At 39.5% G+C, this 26,341-nt stretch overlaps 1 long non-coding RNA gene across 3 annotated transcripts in view; it reads right to left on the bottom strand.

Annotated features, from left to right (window-relative positions):
* Positions 1-21,514: 21,514 nt before the first annotated feature.
* LOC121494892 overlaps positions 21,515-26,341 on the bottom strand; it is a 207,981-nt gene continuing 203,154 nt past the window's right edge. For all 3 annotated transcript variants that reach the window (XR_005988921.1, XR_005988923.1, XR_005988922.1), the window contains one exon: positions 21,515-22,811. This is a non-coding gene — a long non-coding RNA (uncharacterized LOC121494892). The remainder of the gene's footprint in view (positions 22,812-26,341) is intronic.

The raw sequence follows: 26,341 nt of genomic DNA, 5'->3' as shown, positions 1-26,341 counted from the left end.
TGCAATATGGAAACCTAGATTGAATCCAAGAACAGAAAAAGGAAACTCTTAAAAAAAAAAAATGTAAAATCCAAATGACGTCCCTAGTTTACCTAGTTAATAGTATTGTACCAATATTAATTTCTTAGTCTTAACAAATATACCATGGTTATGTAGATGTTAATAGTAAGGCAAATGGGAAAAAGATGTTAGGGAACTCTTTGTAAGATCTCTGCAAGTTTTCCACATCTAAAAAATTTTCCAAAGTAAGGTATTTACATAGTTTTAGCCATAGATATTGATAAGAAAACAGCAACTTTTAAGCTTACTACAAGTGTAGAGTTTTAGCGTCAGCTTCTCTACCACCCATCATTGTACATACATCTCCTTCCACCCAGAGCCTGACATTGTATTATTTATTTATTCTGTACCTATAAGGCATGAGTTTTTCATGCTAATGGAAGAGGTCATGGGTATATATATGCACTCACATATTCATGAATGAGTGGTTCTGCAGATACCCCTTAAGAGATAAAGTTGCAGAAATAACAGTCATTATAAAAATAAGACAATTAGCTACAAAGAACACTGCATTATTTATATATGCAGTACTATGCCGAAAACTGTACATGTATGATATCATTTCATGCTCACAATAGCCCTGTAACTTAGGTTTAATAGTAGAAAAGTGAGAGACCAGGCTCAGAATAATAGGTCACATGCCAAAATTCACTGCACCAGTCACCTCCACAGTTCCAACATGGATCTCTTTCTGACTTCAGATATCATGTGCTAAAATGCCACTCAATTATGGTCCTTACTTATGATAATAACAACGTGGCTGAAACTTAATTTAAAAAAAACTAAAAGATTGATGCTTGATTTAATAACCTGGTTATGAGGGTCGTTGAATTCCAATGTCACCACTAACTATGTGACTCTACAGAAGCCACAATGCCTCTATGGGTTTCATTTTTTGAAAATTGGTGTAATACTTACAACTCCACAGAACTGCGAGGAGAGTTAAATAAGACAATGTAAGTGACCTAACACAAACACCTGGTATGTGTCAGGCACTCAACACACCTTAATTTCTTTCCCATAATCCCCATGTTATCATCCCTTTACTGGTATGTCTACAAGCAGTGGCATTTTTCCATCCATATGTTTGTTTTTAGTTATATTTTAGAAGCTAACAGAAACTTTATATTTAACAATAATAATAAATATTTATAATATTGATAAAGCACCAAGTACTGCTTTATGATATATAGATAATATAAATTTAGATATATATATCCATATATGTAAACAGACTATGGATTGTTGTATAATATGTACTATATACATATGTGCAAACATATAAAAATACCCATATGTATTCACATAATTCTCAGAATAGCTGGATCAAGTAGATATTGTTATCTAATTTTACAGACGAGGAACCCTGGTAGAGGCGAACTCCTAATCAAAACTTCAGTACCAAGACCTTTCAAGCTGCATTTCCAATGAGATGTGTACCACCTTCTGCTCAGCTCAAGCTGAGAACATCAGGAGTACCTAATTAGTTAAAAAAAAAGGTGGGACATATTCTTTAATTGATCGATGAATCTAGGAAGTATTTACAAATGTCTCATAGCTGAACTGCCTGTGTCCTTATTGATAGAATGCCAGTGGAAGTCATTACTGGCAAAGGTGTGACATCACTGAGTAATGGTTAGAAAATTACATGATATACCCTCGCCTTGCACTTGATTGAAATGACAGATGTTAAAATGACATTATTCTGATTGCTCTGGGAAAAGCATCTGAGAGAGGTCAGGAGTGCAGACAATTTTACTTTAGGTCATCATTAACTCAGGTTCATAGAGATAGTTTCAGACATAATCAAAAGAATTAACATAGTTTGGTCTGAATCCCCTCAACTTTTTATTATATTGCCTTTTGAGGGAGGGGTCTTTTGTCAGAAGATAGGAAGAATCATGGGGATGGGGATATGAAATGCAATTTCAAATTCAGGTATAAGATATTTTATATTTTAAATTAATCTTTAGCTTGCAAAGTGGCAACCTGCTATTTGTTGAATCCAAACAGCACTTTAACCCAATTACGCTCCAACCATTGTACATTTATTTTTTTAAATTCAAGTGCACAGAATGGATAATTATCATTCCTGATTCACACTATGTTCTCATTGTCCAAGTATGTGGCCAGTTTGTACTTAAACATAGTTGGCCATTTATTTTTAATAAAAGAAGTACATGTAACATCACTATTCAAAAGGGAAAAGAAGCAAAGTTCTTCACAAGAACCAAAAAACAGCTCTGTGATCTCCCATCCCATCCCCCTAGGTCCCTGAAACTAAACCTCACCTTAGATTTCTCGATCATCAGCCTCTAACTTTCCCTTTATGTGATGTTTATTCTATATTTACTCCTTTTAAAAAAACACCTTTTCCATATTACTGTTTTTCACTTTATGAGAAGCTATCATGGTGTATTATCATCTTTTGGAACTTTTTCTACTTAATATATTGCTAAGAGATGCCTATATTTTTTTGCATGACACTGCACTGCATTTATTTTGAGTTGCTATAGAGTTCTATATCCAAAGTTTGTTCATCTGCTCTTCTCCTGTAGACAGTACGTTGCTTCCAGACTATTTTTTTATCCCCTGCTGTGAACATCAATGCCAAAAATATTCCTTTGTTTTATAAAAGCAAGTGTTTCTTTGGAATATGTGTGGATTCCTAGGTATGGAATTCCTCAATGTGGGATTGCCAGTCACAAGTGATGAGAGTTCAACTTTAGGGATGGTCATTTTCCTAAGTGATTGTGCCAGTCTTTATATCCACTCATAATGCATGAAAGATCCAGTTGTTCTAAAGCATCTCAACACTACACATCTGTCGAATATTTTAATTCCACCAAAAGAATGAGTAAAGAAAAAATGGTCTCTTGTTTTAAATTTGAATTTTTTCCCTGATCATTAGTGATGATGAACATCTCCTCACAAACGAAGAAGTCACTTCTAAGTGACAGGAGTAGCAATTCTAGGAATTGTTTTAATTTATTAATGGAAAGATCTCAGTTTAATATGAATTAACCATGAAAAGAAATCTGATACCCAAGACAGGAGTGAGGAGAGGGGAGGATGATTCCTACCTTCTTAACAGATTAATCAGAAAATAACTAGAAGGTTCATAGAAACTTCTCTGCTAGATAAAACCTTTCCTGAATTCCTTTCTCTCTAACCTACAGCTTAAAAGGTTAGTAGCCTTTTACTTTTTGTGTTTCTCTGTATCTTAATTTTATATGTCTATAATGTGAAGAATTCTGAAACAGGTTGAAAATCAGGGTATCTACAGCTAGATCAAGCCTCCACACAGAATTCCAAGGCCCTTACATAGCTAGATCTCCTGAGGCAGTATCATTGCCCTAGAAATTTTAATCTTAAAATCTGTTTACAACTCACAAATTTTTTGTGCTACAGAAACCTTTCATTATACCTCATTAACTTAGATTAAGGGCCAGCAAAATATTCTGAAAAGAGTAAACATTTTAGGATTTGCATGCCAGATGGTCTCTGTTACAACTACCTAGCTCTTCCTTTTCACAAGACAGGAGCCACAGGTAATACAGACATGAATGAATGGGATGATGTTCCAATAAAACTTTATGAAAAGCTACTGAGCTAGCTTTGGCCTATGGGCTATAGTTTGCTGACTTCTATTTAGTTCAGCAGAGTTCTCCATTGCCCTGTAGATCACAAATATGTTATAAGCCTATCTACTAGCACAGTGGCCAGTCTTTTAAAATCATCACTATGTACTGAACATATCCTTTCTGTATCATCTGTTGCAATAAATCATGGTATTATAATATGCATTTATTTTTCAGGCAATTTTTTTGTAAGTAGCTTTCTCAACTTTTCCTATGATGACTTCAAGTCCAATAAATAAATCAAACCATGGCAACCACTCAGCAAGATAGATACGATTTTGTCCAATGCACAGGTTCAGAGAATTTAAATATCTGGCTCACAGTCATACAGTGACTCAACAGCAAGGATTAGTATGTGAGCTTGGATTTTCCTTGTCCCAAGCTTTGCACAGCTTTGACTGAGGTGTGCCCTCAATGTGTCCACATAGAATGAGGAATCGGTGTGGTCTTTGTGCATCCTAACAGCTAGCATAGTAGCATCTATTGAAAGTTTTTTTTTAATATAACCAAGTGATCTAAGCCCTTTGCATGCAGCATCTCATGTGAGTTTTTTAATATTGGTGTTATATTATCCTGTTGTAAACATGAAGAAACTATAGCTTGGAGAGGTACAGGAAGTTGCTCAAAGTCACATAGGTAGCAATTTGTTGAATCAAAAACCCCGCAGGAGCACCAAAGCTGGTGCTCTTGGGCACCCAGCCTCATTGCCTCTCATCTGACCACATGGACACACAGTAAGTGAGGAATTCTTCAGGGAAAAATGAGGACATTGCCTTAAAAATGCTGTCCATGTAGCTGTCTGGCTGTGAGCTATCATCATATACCTTATCACCATTCATGCTTTCTTGCAATGTATACTTTTCCTCCAGAGTCATAAAATATCTTATGCTCTAATGTGTTTGATTTCCAAAATCCAGGGTACCTCTTTCTCAGAAATATTCCTACTATTTCCTTTGAAGGGCAAAAAGAAAGTGCTTTTTGAGAGATTATCATTTCTGGCATGATTGTCAAAATACTGCTGAAAGGACTCAACAAAAATTTGCCTTTAGAGAAAGCATGCTTATTTGCCCAAAACTAAGAGACATTCATAATAACTGCCTACCTTCCTGCCCTCCCTTTTTTGCTTTTCTTCCACTCGTCTGTCTGTCCATCCTTCCATCCATCCCTAACTCAATCATTCATCATGTATTTGCTCATACATGCAATACTTAGTGGGTGACAGCTGTGTGTCAGGCATTGAACTCAGATTTTGTCATTGTCCTTAGGAATTATACAACAAAGCAAAGAGAGGTATATATAAAAAAAGTGAATTCAGTAAAGCCTAGTACCCAACATGTGGTTCAACCTCTGAGCTTATTAAAACTTCAGAATGGGGGGATCCCTGGGTGGCGCAGCAGTTTGGCGCCTGCCTTTGGCCCAGGGCGCGATCCTGGAGACCCGGGATCGAGTCCCACGTCGGACTCCCAGTGCATGGAGCCTGCTTCTCCCTCTGCCTGTGTCTCTGCCTCTCTCTCTCTTTGTGTGTGACTACCATAAATAAGTAAAAAATTAAAAAAAAAAAACTTCAGAATGGCAGGCTCTAGCCCCGACCTAGTGAATCACAATTTGCATTTTTAAAATGTGCATGGTAAAACTTGAGAAGCCCTGTAAAATAGTACTGTTCCAGATGTGTAGACAGCCAGGAACATCATGGGGCACACGAGTAGCAGAGGTCACTTCACCCAGTTGGAGTAGGTATTTTTAGAAATGTTTCATACCTGGTGATGCCTGAGCTCAGTCCTATGCCACGTACAGATGTTTGCCAAGAGGATAAGAAGTAAAGTAATCAAGAAGAAGGGAAGCATGAGCCCTGACCTCGCTACAGTCCTAAAACAACTCAGTGCTCTTGGAAACCACAGGGAAGTCATGGTGGATGAGAGATATCCCAAGACAATACTGGAATGTGTGTGTGGTAATAGCCTGACTAACCACTGGGTAAACTGGGAATTGGAAATCTATTCTCTGGTCCCAGGGTTTACTCCCAGCTGCAAATGAGAATCTCTTTAGGAACTTTAATACAAATCAAAACCACAATGAGATACCACCTCACACCAGTGAGAATGGGGAAAATTAACAAGGCAGGAAACAACAAATGTTGGAGAGGATGCGGAGAAAAGGGAACCCTCTTACACTGTTGGTGGGAATGTGAACTGGTGCAGCCACTCTGGAAAACTGTGTGGAGGTTCCTCAAAGAGTTAAAAATAGACCTGCCCTACGACCCAGCAATTGCACTGTTGGGGATTTACCCCAAAGATTCAGATGCAATGAAACGTCGGGACACCTGCACCCCGATGTTTCTATCAGCAATGGCCACAATAGCCAAACTGTGGAAGGAGCCTCGGTGTCCATCGAAAGATGAATGGATAAAGAAGATGTGGTTTATGTATACAATGGAATATTACTCAGCAATTAGAAACGACAAATACCCACCATTTGCTTCAACGTGGATGGAACTGGAGGGTATTATGCTGAGTGAAATAAGTCAATCGGAGAAGGACAAACAGTGTATGTTCTCATTCATTTGGGGAATATGAATAATAGTGAAAGGGAATATAAAGGAAGGGAAAAGAAATGTTGGGAAATATCAGGAAGGGAGACAGAACATAAAGACTCCTAACTCGGGGAAACGAACTAGGGGTGGTGGAAGGGGAGGGGGGGGGGTGTTGGAGGGGAATGGGTGACGGGCACTGAGGTGGACACTTGACGGGATGAGCACTGGGTGTTTTTCTGTATGTTGGTAAATTAAACACCAATAAAAGTTAATTAAAAAAAAAAAAATCACAAGTACCACCTTTACAGATTCTGATTTAATTGTCCTGGGCTGAGACACTGTTTTGAAGTTCCTCAGATAATTCATATGTGCAGAGTGGGTTTAGACCACTTTTTAGGGCATTGGAAAGGCTGTGACAGTTATTATGTAGGAGAACGGGGTGATGTGATTGTTCTGTCAGTTTCCAGAAGTCACGTAGGAGAGACAGTGTGGGTGTACCAGTAAAGCAATCAGGTAGACTACATAACTGCACGAGAGTAGGCTGGGGTCACTCCCCAAGGAGCGATAGAGCCAGTGGCAAGCTGAAGAGCCTATGTCCTGCCGAATGTGTTGATATACAAATTTGAAAATAAACTTGTCTATACGCCCGATCTAGCCAGAGAAACACCAGTGGACAACCCTTGGCATAATAATGCAATACGGATATTAAAAGGTGAAGGAGGCAAAATTAATGGACTTGGAAAGTAATCTAGTGTAGCATAAGAGAGAAGGAAAGTAAGTTAAATGAATGGTGCTCCCATTCACAAAGAGAGGGACCAGAACAAGGAGGGAAAGGGTTGGGGGAGAGATCAAAGTCCAGTTTAGGACAAGTTGAATTTGAAGTGTTTATGGAACTTGAAATAGACAGTAAAATACCCACCTTGTGCATTGCTGGATATTTGGGGTTGGAGTCAGATTAAAGGGTTGCCAATTTGTAAATGTGGTCTGATGCCAGAGGAATGGCTGAGAATCTCTTGAAGGAGCAGGTGCACTAAACAGGGAAACACCAGCATTTCAGGGTCTCAAAGAGGCCTCCTAAAGGCTGAAGGAGAAAGGTGAGTGGGCTGAGGAGCAACAAGGGGGCTGTGATGGAGGATATGGGCCAAGAATGAAGAGAGAGAGAGAGGAGAGAGGGGGAGGGAGAGGGAGAGGGAGAGGGAGAGGGAGAGGGAGAGGGAGAGGGAGAGGGAGAGAGAGAAGGTCCACTTTACTCCACATGTGCAAGGGCTTTCTTTGTTATATGCTTTATTGATATTATTCTTAATATGAGAGATACAGTCTAATTAGTTGATTATAATACCCTCCAAGCCAGAATACTCCAATTCCCATTGAATTTTAGAGAAGAAAAGACATGAGACTAATCTACCTTGAACTTTCCAATACATCCTCCATACTGTTCCTTACACATGGATGTCACATTCCAATATAACATTACTGACAACGTACTGTTTCCTTATAAGAAAGCTCTCTTTTATTATGCAAAAATGTACAAACCTAAAAGGTTTAGGAGTTACTGAACACTAATGGACATACTACACTAGACTCTGTGGATGACCAGCCTGGTTTATGTCAACACTTACCTAGTAACTCCAAGTACTAGGCATTAGGGATATTAAGAAGAATGAAACTGGGTTCCAGGTCCCTAAGGAATGCATAATCTAATGGTACATAATCTAATCCCCCAAGTGCCTTTCATATAATATGTCAGATGCAGCAATGGCATGCACTTGTGTGATGAGAGGTTCCTGGCCTGACCTGGTCTGAGTTTCTGGCAGTGGGAAACATCAAAAGCTCTCTGGAAGACATTATACCTGAGCTGAGTGACCAAGGGGAGTTAGAATAAGGCAAAGAAAAGAGGGTAAGAGTCTTCCAGGCAGGGGGAATGAGATGAGCAAACTGCCTGTCTTGAGGGCTGTGTGTAGAATGAAAGGCAATCTGGTATCAATGGAAGGCTCACTTGGCCAACCAAGAGACAGGTGAAAGTCCACTGGACCATTACACGTATCAGTCCAAGAAGCTGGGATTATCAAATGCCTCAATTTTAGTACCCCTGTTCATGCAGAAGCTAACACAGCAACCCATTAAGTTAAGGAAAGACGGGACTTTCCAGTTAACACATCCACAGTGGAATGGTATAAACTACATTATTGGTCAATTTCTGAGGTGTCTGTGGAAGATGAACTTGAAGGGGCAAGACCAGAAGCAGGGGAATCAGGGATGCCTAGCTGGCTCACCAGTTGAGCATCTGCCTTGGGCTCAGGGCATGATGCTGGAGTTCCACAGGGCTCCCCACAGGGAGTCTGCTTCTCCCTCTGCCTGCGTCTCTGCCTCTCTATGTCTCTCATGAATAAAGAAATAAAATCTTTAGGCCAAAAAAGAAGAAGAAGAAGAAGAAGAAGAAGAAGAAGAAGAAGAAGAAGAAGAAGAAGCAGCAGCAGCAGCAGCAGCAGGGGAATCAGTGAGGCTATTGTAACTTTCCTGGAGACAAACGGTATTCTTAACAAGAATATGTATAAGAAGGCAAGGGGAGTAGAGAGGCTACCAAATAAATATGGAAAGGCAGGACTTTACAACTGATTGGATATAGGAACTGGGCAGCAAAGAGGAGTCCCCAAAAGACTCCTATGTTTGACTCAAGCAAATAAACATGAAATACTGTCTAGAAAAACTTCTAAGATAGTCAGCAAGACAAACGTGCAAAGAGCACAAAGCCATGCACCACAGGATAAGTGTGACAAAAGTGAGGAAGAGAATCCTTTCCCTCCACAGAAAAAAATAGAAATATGCTTGCATTTGCTCACAAGAGCTGAATGAAAGCCACAAGACAAAAAAGGAAAAAAAACCCTCTGCAACAGGGTTCCCTCATTTTATTTTACAACTGTGTCGTTTCAAACTCTATACTCTAATGAAGAGGTTGAAATAGGTTCAAAATATTCAGACTGTTGGCTTGGAAATGTCATGTGCAAACTTTCATTCTGATTAATATAATTGAAGCCTTAAGTGTGTATCTGCTAAATTGCAATCAAATCAGTAAAATGTTATTCAATTTTTGAACCAACCTGTTAGAAGTTCTATGGGTATCCTGCCAATGTGGAATTGGATTGACACAGTTTAAGTGCACATGTTACTGTTTAATAAACAGGTAAACTGAGACATTGAAAAATCCAATCCCTCGATGAGGGAGAGTCAATAGTTGACTATCAACTAGACCACCAAGGTCCATAATAAACCAACCTGATGTTATCCCTAGTGAGTCTTTTGTAAAGTGGAACAGATTTAATTAAGTTCTAAATCAACGTATTGAGAGGCACCTAGGTAGGTAATAAAAAATTCACTACTTCATTCTATCCTAACTCATCATGAACATAGATCTGGACTCAAAAAATCTTGAGACTCTCTATAGGATTTGTTCTGCTGAATAAAAGTATAGTTTCCAGGACAGTGAGTTAGTTAATAAAAAAAATTCCTGGCAATGTCTCTATTTTCCCAAGCCAGACATGTCAGTAGTAAAAGCCCCATCCCTACTCTCCAATTCTGCTTCTACCAATCTCCTCTCCCTCTTCCCCACCTCATCCACATCTCCACCTCCTCTTCGCTCTCCTTGGCATCTAGCCTTCACAACATTTGGAGATAAGATGAAGTACTTTGACATCTCTGAGAAAATAGCATTTGCACAATTATTCAACAACAAACATCAGTAAGTGGTCACTGAGTTTCTCCATTCCAGGAAGAAGACGCTGAACCATCCTGTCAGGACTCTGCCTTCATGGAGCTTACAGCCTGGTATGGGAAAAACCAATCAAAGTAAATGTATTATATGCCATGGAGGTTGGGGTGCAGGGTTCCAGACAGGCAACAGCACAGGTGCCTGGCCCAGTCTCACTGGGAGGAGTGTGTGGGTGTGTGCACAAGAAACTTCTGAAAGGGACAGTGTTCCTTCAATTATCTAAAAAGTGAGAGTCATACAAGGGAACAAATATCACAAACACATGTGGCTGCAGAGCCCCACCGGCCACACAAACTCCTTCCGAAGAACTTCACAATGATAAAACTCTCAGGTCCTGTGCCATTTCTATTCGAATCTGTGGGGATGGGACACAAGCATCAGTGTGTATCAAAATTAAATTTAAAAAAGTAAAGAAAGAACAAAAAATTCCTAGGTCAGGCTACGGTGCAGCCAAGGTTGGCATCTACTGACACATAGACTAAGGCCAAGAAGAACTTCTAAATGAAATATCTTCAGTCACTCACTCTTGGCATTAGTTTCTCTCTTCAGAATGCTGTCAGAATTGTCTAGAAGTTTTAAGTCCTTAAGACATTTAAAATGTGCATGACAACACGCAAAAGCAACACAAAACAGAGAGAGAGAACACAAGCCAAGACTCTACCTTACTTTGACCAACTTAAAGTTCACAAAAGAATAGAATAAAATGGAACTGTTTTGATGAAATAATGCATCTTTTCTTTAAGAAGCACACAAGCTTTTTTACTCCATGGTCATGATCAGTTTAAATTCCTGGTTGAAGAGACTATACTACCAAATGTAAACATTTTCTGCACAGATTTGATAATAACTACCCACAAGAGAGGTTTGGGGTTTTGCTTGCTTTACAGTAATAATCTTTTTTTTTTTTTTAATTAAAGCCTTTTCATAGGGGATCCCTGGGTGGCGCAGCGGTTTGGCGCCTGCCTTTGGCCCAGGGCGCGATCCTGGAGACCCGCGATAGAATCCCATGTCGGGCTCCTGGTGCATGGAGCCTGCTTCTCCCTCTGCCTAATGTCTCTGCCTCTCTCTCTCTCTGTGTGTGACTATCATAAATAAATTTAAAAAAAAAATTTTTTTAAATAAAGCCTTTTCATAAAAAAACCACAGTGCTAGGTATAAGGGAAGTTGTTAAAGAGCTGGTTTGTTCCCATTGGTGAGAAGAAAAATGAAACAGCCCAAGAACACCTACTATGGGCCAGGAACAGTGGAGGGCAATTTTTAAAACGTAAAACTCTCTGGCTTGTACATTAGTATTCCCACTTACAGATAAAGAAACCAAGGCTCAGAATGGAAAGTGACTTGCCCAATGTCACACAGGGGCACGTTGGCAGGGCTGCCTGCTGCCAAAACCCATGCTGAGCACCGTGTCACAGTGGGCACGGTGGGGTGGGCCCTTCTATCAGGGGCTGCAACTATTTCAGATGAAATTGGATGAAATTGGACAAAAGTGGAATTTAGACAAAATTACAACCTTCTCAAAAACCTACTTCACTGCTTAAGTGACTTTTTTCATAGGTTAATGTAACTGTTAACTGACAGCTCCTTAAACTCAAAGTAACAAATGCCTAAAATTTGGAAACAATGGTCATCTTTATTTAGCTTATGGGATTCTCACGGGGGAAAGGTGATGTTAATCTGTTAGACTTTCAGAACCGCCAAAGAAATCTAATCCGAGAGACTGGAATGTCTGAATCACATGAAAGGACACTTGTACAACAGATTTTAATTCATGATATTTTTAAAGCTATTCCTAAGTACTACCATTAAATCATTTAAAAAAATTTTTAGACAGTTGAAGATTATAAGGCAGAGCTGGAAAATGTTCAGACACTGCTGAAAGCCGGTAGCTATTACATATCTAGTAGGAGGGGAAAGGCAAACAAATTGCCTAGTCTATTGAAGAAATATCTATTACTTAAATCTTTAAATTGATTTTGGTAAGTTAATATGCGTATCACACTGTGCTTTGTTCTACAAATGACTTACAGAACTCACGGCTCACTTCTAGTAAATGTAGGATTTCTTGATGTATCTTTGTGTGCCAATTTCATTGCTGTGTACATTTTTCCATAATGTCATTCTCCTTATTTCAAATGAATTTTTATGGAGTATATGCATCCTGTCACAAGGGGAGTATACGGAAATAAAATAATTTATATACAGATTATACATTTTCCATAAACATTTTCTAACCAATTAATCCTTAAAAGCCAAAGGTTTCCTATTAGTGACATAATGGGAAGGGAAAAGCAGGTTTCCTAAATGGCAGGAACTAAAGCAGCTGTGGAAGACCAAGAGGCAGGAGGAATGATCTTTTCAACAAGAACAGTCTGGCCGAGACAAACAGACACTGGGCATGGTAGGGTGGCTGCTGGCTACCAGCCACTACAGGACACTATCCCCCCTGGACAGTGACATATTGATTCCATGAATTCAAATTAGCCCTGTGCCTAATTCACTCAAAGTAAGCCATCCTAGGTAGGACAAAAGCCATGTACTGACGTTCCAGTTGTGTTAGGTTGGAGAAATGGATAGCCCTGCTCCACGATGTGACCTGCTAGTGAACGCTGCTGCCACCAGGGTTTATTCTGTTTGGGTGGTGCCACAGCTAAATGAGTTGGTTAGCATTTTGAATATTACCATAGAACCCCTGGTGGACACAGACTTCTAAATTCTATGAAGATTCATATTTTCTTTGGAACAGGAAGATGGTGGGTAGCCAAAAATTTGATAAATATCACTGCAAGACTTGAATGAGATCAGCCAAAGAGTCATCTTAGCTCATATATATCTAAGCAGGATGAACAATTATATACATTACTGGGCGGGGGTGTGGGAATATGATATAATTTGAGGGAAAAAAAAAACACTCTGGATAGGAATCAAGGAGAGGGCCCGTGGCTAAGATTTAATCAAATACTTATTAACAATAATCTCAAAGCTTCAAATAGGGCTCTGTGTATTTGAAGGAGAAGCCATTAACTATTAGGTGGCTTAGCAGTGGGCCCTTTCTTATGCCTGGCAGGACTTTAACAATTAGAAAGGAATGATAGGGAGAAAAGAAAAATAATATTGCTCTCCATAATTATGTGAAGTACAAGCTCCAATGTATGGAAAGTCATCTTCTGCATTGAAGGACTTCAGACTGCAGTGTCTCTGGAAATTCACCTTTGGCATTGGGAGCTTCAGGTGTGGATCTATGTGCTGAGTTTAACTGCCCTATTGGTGGCTGGTAGAGTAGCAGAGATAGCTAAGAAGGAATATCCTTAAAACTCCCGTCTCTTGGGTGCCTGGGTAGCTCAGTCACTTAAACATCTGCCTTCGGCTCAGGTCATGGTCCCAGGGTCTGGGATTGAGCCCCATATTGGGCTCCCTGCTCAGCAGGGAGTCTGCTTCTTTCTCTCCCCCTCCCCCCCCGCTCATGCTCTCTCTCACGTGCTCTCTCTCACACACACACACACACAGGATCTCTCTCTCTCTCACACATGCTCATACTCTCTCAAATAAAATCTTAACAAAACAAAACAAAAACCCCTGTCTCTTGCAGCGAGTTCTCAGGAAGACTTGCCATCTACCAAGATACCTTCAACATGTGTGCCCGGTTCCCATACAGGGGTGCCAATGGTAGAAGTTTTCAGAAAACAGAAATATCTCCAGCCACAATTGCTTTAGTAGTGATGCTTAAGCAGTGCACTGTGAACTCCCTTTTCCTTTGCCTTCCTCTACTGAACGGTCTCAAGGACAGACATAATCACCTTCTCAGATGCCTATGCAGCAAGGGGTGGCCATGAATCAGTCCTGGACGGTAAGTAGCTGCCAAGCCATAGGGTGAATGTTCCTTATCAAAAAAAAAAAAAAAAAAAATTGTGCTCAATGACACCACTTCCTCTCTCACCCATTCTCTTTCTTCCTGCCTGGAGCAAGGACACAATATCTAACTGCAGCCATAATTTTGCATGTTTGGGACCAAAGCCACAAGATGTGAATGACCAAGTAGGGAGTTATTATAAGCCAAGTGCTCCGATTGCACCATTGGACCAGCTACCTACTCTTGGGCCATTCACCCTCAGTTATCACATTGCATGAAGCATATCGACCCTGAGATATTTCAGATTCTGAGTAGGAGATTCTGTTACTTGTAACAAAATGCAATCCTAACCATGCAGTGTCTCTAGCAGAGGTTTTTCTAACATGGATGACTCCTGTGACAGTAATGTCCCTGGCAATAGCTCAAGAGCACTGTCTTTACAGATCCAATGATATTGCTCGTATCATGAAAATAATACCCTTACTCTTGCTTTAGCAAATGCTATGGTGTGAACTATAAAAAGCTTCTCCTGTGATGCTTAAAGCATTTGTGTGTGTGGCCATGGTTCTTTTTCTTCCTAACCATGTAAACTGGTGTTGTGGTGGAATCTCAGGTTCTACTGTTATGAGTGTTTTACGTTATGTTGTTTTGTTTTGCTTTAAGATTTGAGAAAGAGCATGTGTGCGTGAGCAGGGGAGAGAGCAGAGGGAGAGAATCTTCAAGAAGACTCCTTGCTGAGCACCCCGTATTTTATTTGGCTTGTTTTGAGCTTTCAATTGTAAACTTGAAAACACAGAGTAAAGAAGTAAGAGATGATGGGTTGCCTGGGTGGTTCAGTGGGTTAAGCATCAGACTCTTGATTTTAGCTCAGGTCATGGTCTCAGGGTCATGAAATGGAGGTTCATATTGGGCTCTGCCCTAGTAGGGGGTGGGGCCGGCTTAAGATTCTCTCTTTGTCCCTCCCCAGCCCTGTACACACTCCCTCTCTCCCGCCCCCACCAAAAGAGGTAACTTTTTCTTTCAGTTTTTTTGTATCTATACAAATTATTTTTGATTACACAAATTATACAATTAAAATATAGTGATAAATTTAGTTCCACTGATGGTGAAAATTTTTCAAATTGTTTTTCTTAACATTAATATTTTTAGATTACAACACATTAATGTATATCAAATAATTTCATTCTTTTCATACTATACCCTCTTAAAACTTCATTTTCCCCCTGAACTTAGTCAAAGTCATGATCAAAACTATTGCAGAAATCAGTTTTACCTTAAAATGGATTTTTCTCCAGCTACTGAGATACATGAATCAAGCCTTGTTCTTTAGAAAAAAATGAATACATTTCAAAAACATGTTTTTCAACTCCTATATTTCTAGTTTTATTTGATCAAAATGCTTCCCCTTATCATACCTTGTAGAGTTTTAATACCTGTTTGCAGCAGATTTTAAATGGGCAAATTCTGTGGTCTTCTCTTGGAACCACAAAAGACTTCTGAGTGTCAGTCTAAATACCTAAGGGCAGAAAGGCTTCTCTGTCAGAAGGCTGCTGTACAATACTGATTAAGAGTATACAGGGAGAAAACATTAAAGGAATTAATTGTCCTTAGTTCTTTTGTTTTTATTTTTAATGATGTGCTTATTATTTTAGAACAATTTGATTTCATTAAATAGAGTGGCAAAAATTGAGCTTGTTGTGTGCCTAAATTCATCAGAGCTTACAAACAATCAAGGCCAGGTGCAACATGGATGTACAGTAGGAGGTATGTATAAATTGAACTCTCTTAGACACTGACCACAAAGAAGACTAGAGCCTCTGTTTGGAATGTTAGGTCTGGTAACATTTGCAATCAACAAAGGCCTGCTGGTAAGTATTAAATTTAAAAGGGTCATCCTGAATTTTTATCTCCAACCCTGTCAATATAGATGTTATTCATTTAATAGTGCCTTATTTGTTTCATTGAGGAAAAGAGAAAACATGAAATACATCCTACTTTATTTCAAGTTTTAGGATTCAGGTGAAATTTCAAAATTTTGTAAAAATTAGTCCCACATTATTAACATCTCCTTTATCTTACAGAATACAGAGCCTTCTCATGCTTAGAACACATGGAGGGAAAGACAGACATCTAGGTGTAAGGCAGCATATGAATGGGACAGATGCCCCTGGCAGACCAAGTGCAACAAGCATAGCTGAAAATCCTGGTCAGGAATTTGTTCCCAAAAATGACTCTAGCTTTCAAATTCCAAAAATTTTTCTATTCTTAAATCTTCCAAGGTAGTTCACCTATAGGATTCCATGAGAAAGAAATCCATTTACCAACTATAAAACAATAGTAAGAAGTGTCCAAATGTTGTTCGTTTTGACTTTCCAGCTTCTCTAGAAACTTAGTATCCCTAATCAAAAATATAAGAGAAAAAGACTATTGTATAGGAGAAAAAAAAGAGTATTTTCAGAAGGATAAGAATGGTAGTAAAATAAGAAAATATCTAGAGGCCCAGAAGTACAATTTTTGAATCCAAATTTTGCTGTATAATGGTTTTCAACCATCATCAAGATCAAGAGGCTGAGCAACACATGGGGAACTTATTGAAAGTGTAAATTCTCAGGCTCAACCCAAAACCTACTTAATTAGAAACTAGAGATGGTTACCAGCAATCTGTTTTAACAAACCCTTCAGGTGATTCTAGTCCCTGCTAGGGTTTAAGATGCACTGATCTAGTACTTACCAGCTATACATGATCCTGACCATGATAATTTTGAAACTTGTTTTTCTCATTTATAAAAGGGGGGGGGAGGCAGTAGATAATAGTCTCTCTTTCTCTCCCTCTTCCCTCCCTCTCCAACAGTAATTGGTTCATGAGTTTTAGCTCTAGATAAGCCATCATGGGTTCAAAGATAATGTTTTTAAGCGATTACTTTGTATAGATTCTTGACATATGATGACATATTCCTTTTCTGTACAGTGATTTCACATACATTATATCATTTTATCCTCATTTATGACCTTGAGATGGGAGAGACAGGAATTAGTCTTCTTTCCACCTATATCCAATAATCATGTATTAATTACCCAGCCACCATGTGCCTAGTCCTGTGCTAGCGGCTGAGATAGGATGTGAATGAGATCAAGAAGGCCCTACCCTCCAAGAGCTGACATTCTCCTTTAATTCAGCTCAACCAATGAGACACATAGTTCCTCATAAAATTTATGATAGTAGTGAGTGAGGGGGCTTATTGAAAATACAGATTCTTTGGCCAGACTTCCTAAGAATTAGATTCATTTGTATTAAGCTGGAGCCCTGGCATCTGAAGCATTGAAACTTTACCAGATGATACAGATATGTGTGGTCCAGGAAAAACATGGAGAAAAGTCTACCAAGCACATATATCCATGTGTGTAAGAGAAATTCCTTACAAAGCAGGATGAGTCTAATAATGGGAGGAATTCAGGATGAGAGGGGACGAGACCATTCCTTGACCAAGGGATCTCTATCAGGATTATACCCAAGGATTACACATCAGTGGTTTAAAAACAACCAAGACAGACAAACTTTGTTTTGTCTTTATTACTTAGGGTTCCTGACTTATGAAGCAGTCACCATCCTGAATGCTGCCAGCTACTGTGACAAAAATAAGAGAAACAACAATTAAAGGTGTGGGTAGGAAACAATGTGTGTCCCTTCTTTTCACAAATGCCCATCCAGAATTGGACATGTGACTCCTCTTACCTACACAGGGGCTAAAAAAAAATGCAATCATACTCACAGAATTAGAGAAGAATCGGGAAATCCATGAACAGCTTCATCTTGAAATCATTTTAGCAATGATGATACTGAACATTAGCAATAAATAACTTCCTCAGAATAAGAGTAAATAGCTCACAAAAGATTCATTCTCCAGTGTCTCCTACAGCATCTATTACAAGTGAAACTACAACTCCAGCCTGTCTCTAAGGACTCTGCCAGAAGCCTGAATGAATTCAATGCATTTGCTTTTTGTGAACCGTTTTAGGTGCTGAGGGTTCAAAGATGAGTAAGACATCAATCCTGTCTCCAAAGAACACACGCTCCACTGGAAGAGACAGTCATGGCACAGTGAATATAGATACCTCAGACTGTAATGAGTAATGGACCAGAAGGATGAATGTGAGAACTAAGTGGCGTTCAACCACAATAGGGAAAATTAATTCTGTAGGATGAGTAAGGAAAGGGTCAGAAAGACTCTGAATTTGCCGTGAACCTGGAAGAATAAGCAGAGTTTTGCTTTAGGAAAGGAGCAGAACACTCCAGGCAGAGAGCTGACAATGAAGGGATGTACAGCTAAGGGCCTTATTTTAAGAACTGGGAAGAACCCAGGATAGTTTTTTCCACAAAGGTTCCTCAAGTCAAGAGTGTCAGAAACTTTCCAAGTACTTTGGAATTTCCAAGTGAAGGACCTAGAATGGCATGCCAAGGACTTTTTCCTTTTCTTTTCCCAAGTTGAGATGCTGATTAAAATTTTTGAGTAGCACGGTAATATTTGGGTTAGAGAGAAAATTGAGGCAATATGGAAAGAATGAAGCCAGATAGAATTTAAAATGAAAACTCCAAGCTAGATTAAGTAATCAATAAAGATGGGGACTCTGGTTATCTGGGCCAGTAATCCTAAAAACATAAATGATCTTCTAAGATGGAAATTCATATCAACGAAAAAGGCCCTGAACGTGGCTAGAAAGGGACATAAAGTGTCGATCCAACAACTACCAGCTGCACAAATGTTTGGGGACTAAGGTGATCAGACACAAGGGTGAAGAAGGGCAGTTAAGGTAGTCTACAACGTCCATGAGCCCATTAGAATGTTCCAAATAACCTCGATATTCCAGGATGTGAACTAGATAACATCTAGGCTGAGGTTTGAGATCTTTTGAACAAAACGTCATTATGTGACAAAAATACAAGTGCAGAAATGGCTGTATAAGAACCCAATGCATTTAGATTTTAGCAGACTCAGTTCTAAAATCCAATAACACTTGTATCATAGACTGGATTCACTTTATATAGAGGTGATCACTAAAGTACTCTCACAGCAATGGTTCTTTTGCTGCCTCTGGCCTCCATGCATGGTCAGCTTCTTGTGACCAAGGAGGCTTTTCCTATTTGTTCCTACAAAAAGTAGTTTATCGGATTTCCATAGGAGCATTCACCTTCCTGTATGTGTTGCATTGAAAAGCTCAAAGACTAAGTTTTGAAGAGTAAAGATGTATAAAATTCTTAATAGTTGCTTATACAGTCACCTCTTGATTATCCTGTAATGGATCCAATTTTCATGTTATCCATGCTCTCTGTGTCTGTTTTTCAAAGGAAGGTTTTGGCAGAGAGGAAAAAAGATACATTTTTGCAGTCAATTCTTCAATTTGCTAGTAGTTGATATATGTATAAAACAGGATCCTAGCCTATAACTACTGTCTGAATTCCTATTTAAAAAAAATGTAATGGCAGCTGTGGCATCTGTACACTTCCTCTTATTCCCTGATATGGGAGACCAAAGTATAAAAAATACAATAAAATACATAAGCAATTTGATAATTTTCATAAAATATAAGTCCATTAAGTTGGCATCACGTGGTGCCAATAAAAAGAACAAATGTAAAAATTCAACAAGGAAATGTGTCAAACCCATGCAATGACCAATACATTTCAATAGTAAGAGTTAAAAGTTGGTAGTAAACTCTAAGAGTCTTCCCTTCCATGCTAGTCTCTTTCAATAGGCAATTTTAGCAATGCCACACCAAGAATTACCACCCATTTATAGTTGATTTAAAATTTTATGTCCCTTTGGACATAATTTGCTTCTTGCTAGGAAAATCAGACTAGATGTAGAATTTAAATCTCACTTTAAATTAAGGGACATTGCCACCAGTCAAAATTTCTACAACTATCATACCTTAGGTTCTTCAAAATGACCAGCTCTCTTCCATTAGGTAAAATCATTACCACCTCTGAAAAATGCTTGAGGTCAACAAGAAAAGACAGAGAAACTGAATTTCTCTGTGAGTTCTCATGAAACTGAGAAACTCAAGTTGAGAACAGGAATCTGATCAAAACTCAGGAGAGAAGGAAATGAAGGACCCATACATTAGCAAATTTTCAAAGATCTATGTGAAAGGAGAGCTGATATGCTTTTGAAATCCTCTAAATTACTGGTCAAATATTAAGGCTTTTGGCTGCTGGAAAATTTTTCTTTATTAGTCCAGCAGGCTACATGATGTATTTAGCTCTGTTATTGGGACTGCGAGGCTTCGGTATTTTCCAACTGCCCCCTTGGCATCTCCACTTGGATACATCCACACTCAAAAATCAAAGTTAGGACTTTCTTTGAAAGCCTACTTATGGTTTTCTCTTGTATCCCATAAAGACACCACACATATAGCTAATCAACCAAAAGTCTGAGCACTCTTGCCTGAGATTACTCTCTCCTTCCTCTCCATCAGTCCATGAGTAACTCCTAACAAAATATGTGCCTCCTTCCCAGCCTAGGCTGAAATTCTTTCAATACTCTCCCATTACTATTAAAAGTTTGGTTTGGACTTTGTAGGATCTCAACATTGCCTACCGCTCAGGCCTAACCTGTCTGCACTCTATCTGCAACTCTTATTTCACTTTGGCTTCCTTTCAATAAACCATGCTACTTCCCTCCACAGTTTTTCCACACGTGCTCTTCCCTGTCTCGGAATACTTCCACAAAAGGATGGATCTTGCAAATCTATAGCAGTACCCAGAAGGAACCTCCAACTGAGAACTTTATAAAGACAGCATCACTAATTAATAGTGGTTAAATTCTATCTTGAGAAGACAGCTAACTACATCTGTTAAAGAGACAATTAATATAAGCATGAACATAGGATACAGTGCATATGGCTCAGTATACGGCAGAGTATAGGCACAGTTACCAATGGTGGACAGTAATCTTCCACCCACTAAAAGCATTACTACTGGTGGTTTTGAGATCATGTACTTTTATATTTTATACCAAAAATTTTCGAGGTGCAATTTGTTGTCATATTTGCAAAACATTAGAAGTGTTTTGGCCCACGTAGTATATAAAGCGTGAGGGAGATGTGATTAAAGAATAGTGCCATGGCTCCTGAATCACTGAAGGATGCAAAAGCAAAGAAGATTGACGGAACTCTAAAGCTGTTTAGTTTTGGAACTAAAACTGGAGGGAAGTAGCATAGCGTATTGACCTTGATCTTGCCAAGATGACTTTGCCAACTGGAATACTCTTCAGGGACATAACTTCTTAAACAGATGGATAGCTAGAGGGGCTGGGACACCTTTTCCAAACATAACAGCATTTGAAAAAATAACAACACAAATATACAGATGTGATGTTAAGATTGTGACAAAAAAAAATTATGACCTGAAACAATGAAATATACCACTGAAAGCTCAAATCTAAGGCAGTACAAAGGATGGTGTCTCCTTTTAATGTGCTGTCTCCTCCATAAATGTTAAGCAAATGATACCAGCCCCCAGCCCCAAAAGCCCCATCACTCCATTTCCCCACTGCCCAGTCTCACTCACCCTGATATTAAAACCAAGCTAAGTATCTCCTCTGGTGGCAATAGACTTTTGGTAACACCTTCTCATTAGGGAAAAGACTCTTCCTGCTTTGATGGTGGACAATGTCTCCTTCCTTCACCGTATTCATCTTACTAATCATGAGAACTTTGGTCCACACCATCTAACTGCCTTCTGTGTTCCTGCTCTGCATTGCAAACACCTGGATGACAAATAATTCCCAGTCTCTCCAGGTACAGTTGCTTTAAATGGACTCAAGTCCACAGTCTTGGGGACTGTGCTTTTAAATAATGTTCCTGCACAGACTTCTGCCATGATAGCTGTGAAGAAGCTGAGTGTTCCTTTATGCCCCTTAAAGTTCTCATGAAGACTCCATGCCTGTGAAATATCCCCCTCTGTAGTGTGATACCTCCTGGAGCTCTGTGTGACACAGGATCTGTAAGATATTTTATATTCAATTCTGGCTTTTAGGTAGGGATACTAGCTTTCTGATTGTTTACCCTGAATACAACTCTCCAATATCCCAGAATGGTGAACTTTCTAACACGCTGTTTCCAATATATTTAAACATTTCCTTTTCTATTTATTCCCCTACTATAATAACCTCGAGTTTTGGGGTTTATTTAACTACTTATACCAGATAGTAACACTGCCACATATAGATCACTGAAATAACCAGATTTATGATATTCAAGAGTCTACCATTTGCCCTGAAGCCATGTTTCCACCTGCGGCCATGGGAATTCATGACACAGGAGTGATGAACATCCCTGTCTCCTTGTTTGCACAGATAACTAATTAGTCAGGAATTTCTGGGTAAAGAGATAATTTTGCACTGTCTGTGAATTTTGTTTACTTATTACCAGCCCCACTCCTTAGGATGGATTTCTAAAACCTAGCATCCTTTCTTTGTGGGAGAGGTGACCTCTGATATGATGGTGATAAGGAAAGCGAGCAATAAAACATTCTTCATGGCAGCTCTCCCCCCAAAGCCATTTAATCACATTAAAGTTTAAGACAGACAATACTATGTGAGATGAAACAGTTGGGCCACAGGATTATAAAGATAGCATTAAAAAACTTATTGTTGTTTATCTATAATCAGCATTAGCAAATGGTTCCCCCTCTTCTTAAGCTTCTTTTTTTAAAATATTTTTTTAAAAATTTTATTTACTTATGATAGTCACAGAGAGAGAGGGCGAGAGAGAGGCAGAGACACAGGCAGAGGGAGAAGCAGGCTCCATGCACCGGGAGCCTGACGTGGGATTCGATCCCGGGTCTTCAGGATCGCGCCCTGGGCCAAAGACAGGCGCCAAACCACTGCACCACCCAGGAATCCCTCTTCTTAAGCTTCTCAGTTGAAACTCTGTGATTAGGCTTTGTGCCAATGTGAATGACCATTCCTAAAAAAAATAAATAATTTAAAAAAATTAAAGCCTTATAATAGCAAGTCAGAAAGATTCTTAATAACAGCCCAAGGAATCACTCTGATGAATCTTGTCCCAGAAAGTAGAAATCAACTTTGCCTCTGAAGTCATGATTGCAACTCACCACCATGACCAAGTCTCAGAATACCTGTATGAGGATCATAAGATGATGCCTGAGTCAGAAGCTTGGGTCATCCTGCAGGAGGCCCTCTGTGTGTTTTCTTGGAATCACTAATACAAGTCAGGGGAAAAATAGACACCAGAACTTCAAGCCTTGTTTAGCCTGAACAGTCACAAAGGACTTTTTGTCTAATAGGCTTTAGTTCTGAAAATATTTGACCATTACCGTGCCAAATCCTGGCTCATGCCATGTGTCATGCACAGCAATTATGTTAGGTAATAAACTCCATGTCCCCTGGATGTACCCTCCTCTATCCCTAGTCGGTGACACTACCCTGAGAGAATGTCTGGGCTCTCCTATTTGTAGAAAGACCCTCTGTTCAGAAAGCAGATGATTCATTTAATTCCAGCAACTCACTACTGCAGCTATATAAACACATCTCTCTGGGTTTCCCAAATAAGCATGACCCATATTTACCACTTCTTCTATTTTTCCAGGGTAGACAAGACTTGATGCAAAACAGAAAAGGAAAGGGCTAATGATTTTATATGAGCAAATAAAGAGATATAATAGAATATCTGTATACACATACATACACAGACACATTCAGGAATACGTACTAACAGAAATGTGAGCCCTTCCCCTTTAGTCGGTAGAAATATAAAATAAAGGATTCAGAAATAAGTGAAACTAGGTGGGAAGGCTGACGGGCATGGCAAGTTCATACATGAAGCCATTGGTCCCAGGTGGCCAAGCAGTTGTGGAGTGGGAGGGCCCGCCCTCATCAGGTGTGTAGGGCTTCTGCACCACCATCCCTGGGGTAAATGCAGCCCACTAGGCACTCTCCCTGCAAGCAACCAGCACCCACCTCGCTGCAGACTACAATGTGAAGTGCCTTGTGGGTTTTGTGTTCCCCTGAGTTTACTCAGGTGTAAGTATAAAAGTGATGGCAGTTGGAGAAGGTCGGCATTACATATTCATTTTATTTTAAATAATTGATGATGTTTCCTGTCTCTGCTTACATTAATTGCTCTCAGGTGTTAGAAAATGGCTCAGCGAGTTGCCTTTTAATGTGTTTCTTTAGAGAGACAGTGTGGCTGCTCTTTGGAATACTAAAAGCATCATGTACTGTGCAGGACTTTCTAACTGGAGGTTAATAAAGGGGAACTGAACATATGCACCGATGCTCTCCGCCATGTGGCGGAGAAGGATGTATTTAACTCTATACAGAAGAATCTGAGCACTTCATCCGATCTCAGGATAGGACTCACGTTTACCCAGATTCTCCTGGTCTGATATGGCAGTAGAAACCCATTTGGTATTTTCTGAGGTAGTGACAGTAATAATGGAGTATGAAATCCAGAGTCATTTTTCACCATCAGTCCACAGGGAGATGTTTTCTCCAAGTACAACCCACAAGTATTTTTTCAAAGAATGCATAGCCTTCCAAAGGAATGGGATGTTATTTTTTTTAAAACATCTGATCATACATAAAAAAGGAACTGGGTTCTTGAGACAATGGTGATTTTGCCACTTTCAAAAATATGAATCGTCTCACTTACAGTCATATACAAAAAGGTCTGTTCTTTTTGCTTTAAGCGTTATTTTTTTAAGATGAGTTGGGCCAACAACACAGCTGATTCTACGGCTCTGCTCCACTTGTATATTCTGCATTGATATTTGGAGGAAGTAAACTTATTTTTATTAAGATTTTATTTATTTATTTGACAGAGAGAGAGAGAATATCATAGTGCACAAGCAGGGGGAGCAGCAGAGGGAGAGGAAGAAGCAAGCTCCCTACTGAGTAGGGAGCCTGATGAGAGGCTTGATCTCAGGACCCCCGGATCATGGTCTGAGCCAAAGGCAGACACTTAACTGACTGAGCTACCTAGGTGCCCCTTAAGATTTATTTATTTATATGTGAGAGAGAGAGAGAGAGAGAGAGAGAGAGAGAGAATGAATGCATATGCATATGGTGGGGGAGAGGCAGAAGGAGAGGGAAAGAAAATCTCAAGCAGAATCCCTGCTGAGCAAGGAGCCTGGTGCAGGGCTCAATCTCATGACCCTGAGATCATGACTTGAGCTGAAATCAAGAGTCAGATGCTCAACCAACTGAGCCACCCAGTCATCTTAGAAGAAGTAAACCTATAGCACATATTTATTTACTTAGAGAGGACCAAGAAACTAAGTTTTAAAAGACTCTTCTGTAATGTGTGCTTCCAGAATAGAACACTAATCAAACCAAAATTTAATTAACTCAGAGTCAAGCTGAATCCTAGGAGGAGAACAGCTGACTTTCAAGAAAGAGCTGGTGGCTTTGGATACCTTCAGGGGGAAGCAGGCTGTACATGGGATGTCATCATCCAGTCCTTCTATGGACCACTAGCCTACATGTGTCCTCAGCAGTCTCAAATCCCACTGTGAAGCAAGCACTTTTGGGTCATCCATCTTCCTCTGGCTTTTCTTTTCAGTTAGGTACATTTCACAGAAGGAAGACCAAGAGAGTTCTAACTAACATTCAAACTTAGGGCCTATACTTCTTAAATTTTCAGTAATACAGCCACAGCAACCAGAAGAACTCTGTTTTTAGGCCAAATATTGGTTCATTAGGAGACAAGATATTTTCTAACCATTATGAACCATAACCTAATCATTCAATTAAACTTGCCAAGTAAATACGCAGTACTTTACATCATACTGACCTACACATGTGCACAAAATATGTATGCAACATTCAGAGGCACAGCTGGGGATGTGTGTGTGCATGTGCGTGCATGCATGTACACACACACACACACAGATACAGAGCAAGTCAATACAACAGCTGCTCAGCGTTATTTACAATATATTGGCCTCACTGCTGACCTAAAGAGCTGAAGAAAATAACAGGCCATATTTTCAGCTTAATAAAATCCTGCAGTAGGGAGCCCTTTATGAACAATTACAAGCATTTGCTGGAAATACATTTGCTGATTTAACAAACTGGGTAGGACAAATGTTTAACATGCTGTCGTAATGATGTTCAGATGCTTTTCTTAGTATTCGTTGATCTGAGATAATGCGTTCTTGCCCAATCATGCTACAAAGCAGCAGCAGAAATAAATAAATAAATACATGTAATGTGATGCGCTCTCACAATAGCGGAGCTGCTGACTGCCCCTGACAGATGGAAAAAAAAAAAAAGTCAATATGATGTCTGAGACAGCCCAGGCTCAGCACTGCAGAATAAATTACATGATTCGCTGAATGCCTGGGCTTCGCTCAGACATACAAAAAAATTGGAAAGATAAAAGCTTGCATTGGCTTCAGATGATATTTACTGCTTGATGGATTTACTAGCAGCCCCAGTACAGTCATACTGTATTGAATTATTGGCCTCTATTTA

This window comes from Vulpes lagopus, chromosome 7 (genome assembly GCF_018345385.1).
Source record: "Vulpes lagopus strain Blue_001 chromosome 7, ASM1834538v1, whole genome shotgun sequence".
Classification (NCBI taxonomy): Eukaryota; Metazoa; Chordata; class Mammalia; order Carnivora; family Canidae; genus Vulpes; species Vulpes lagopus.
Note: the sequence above shows the minus strand (reverse complement) of the source record. Positions and strands in the feature narration are given on the sequence as shown.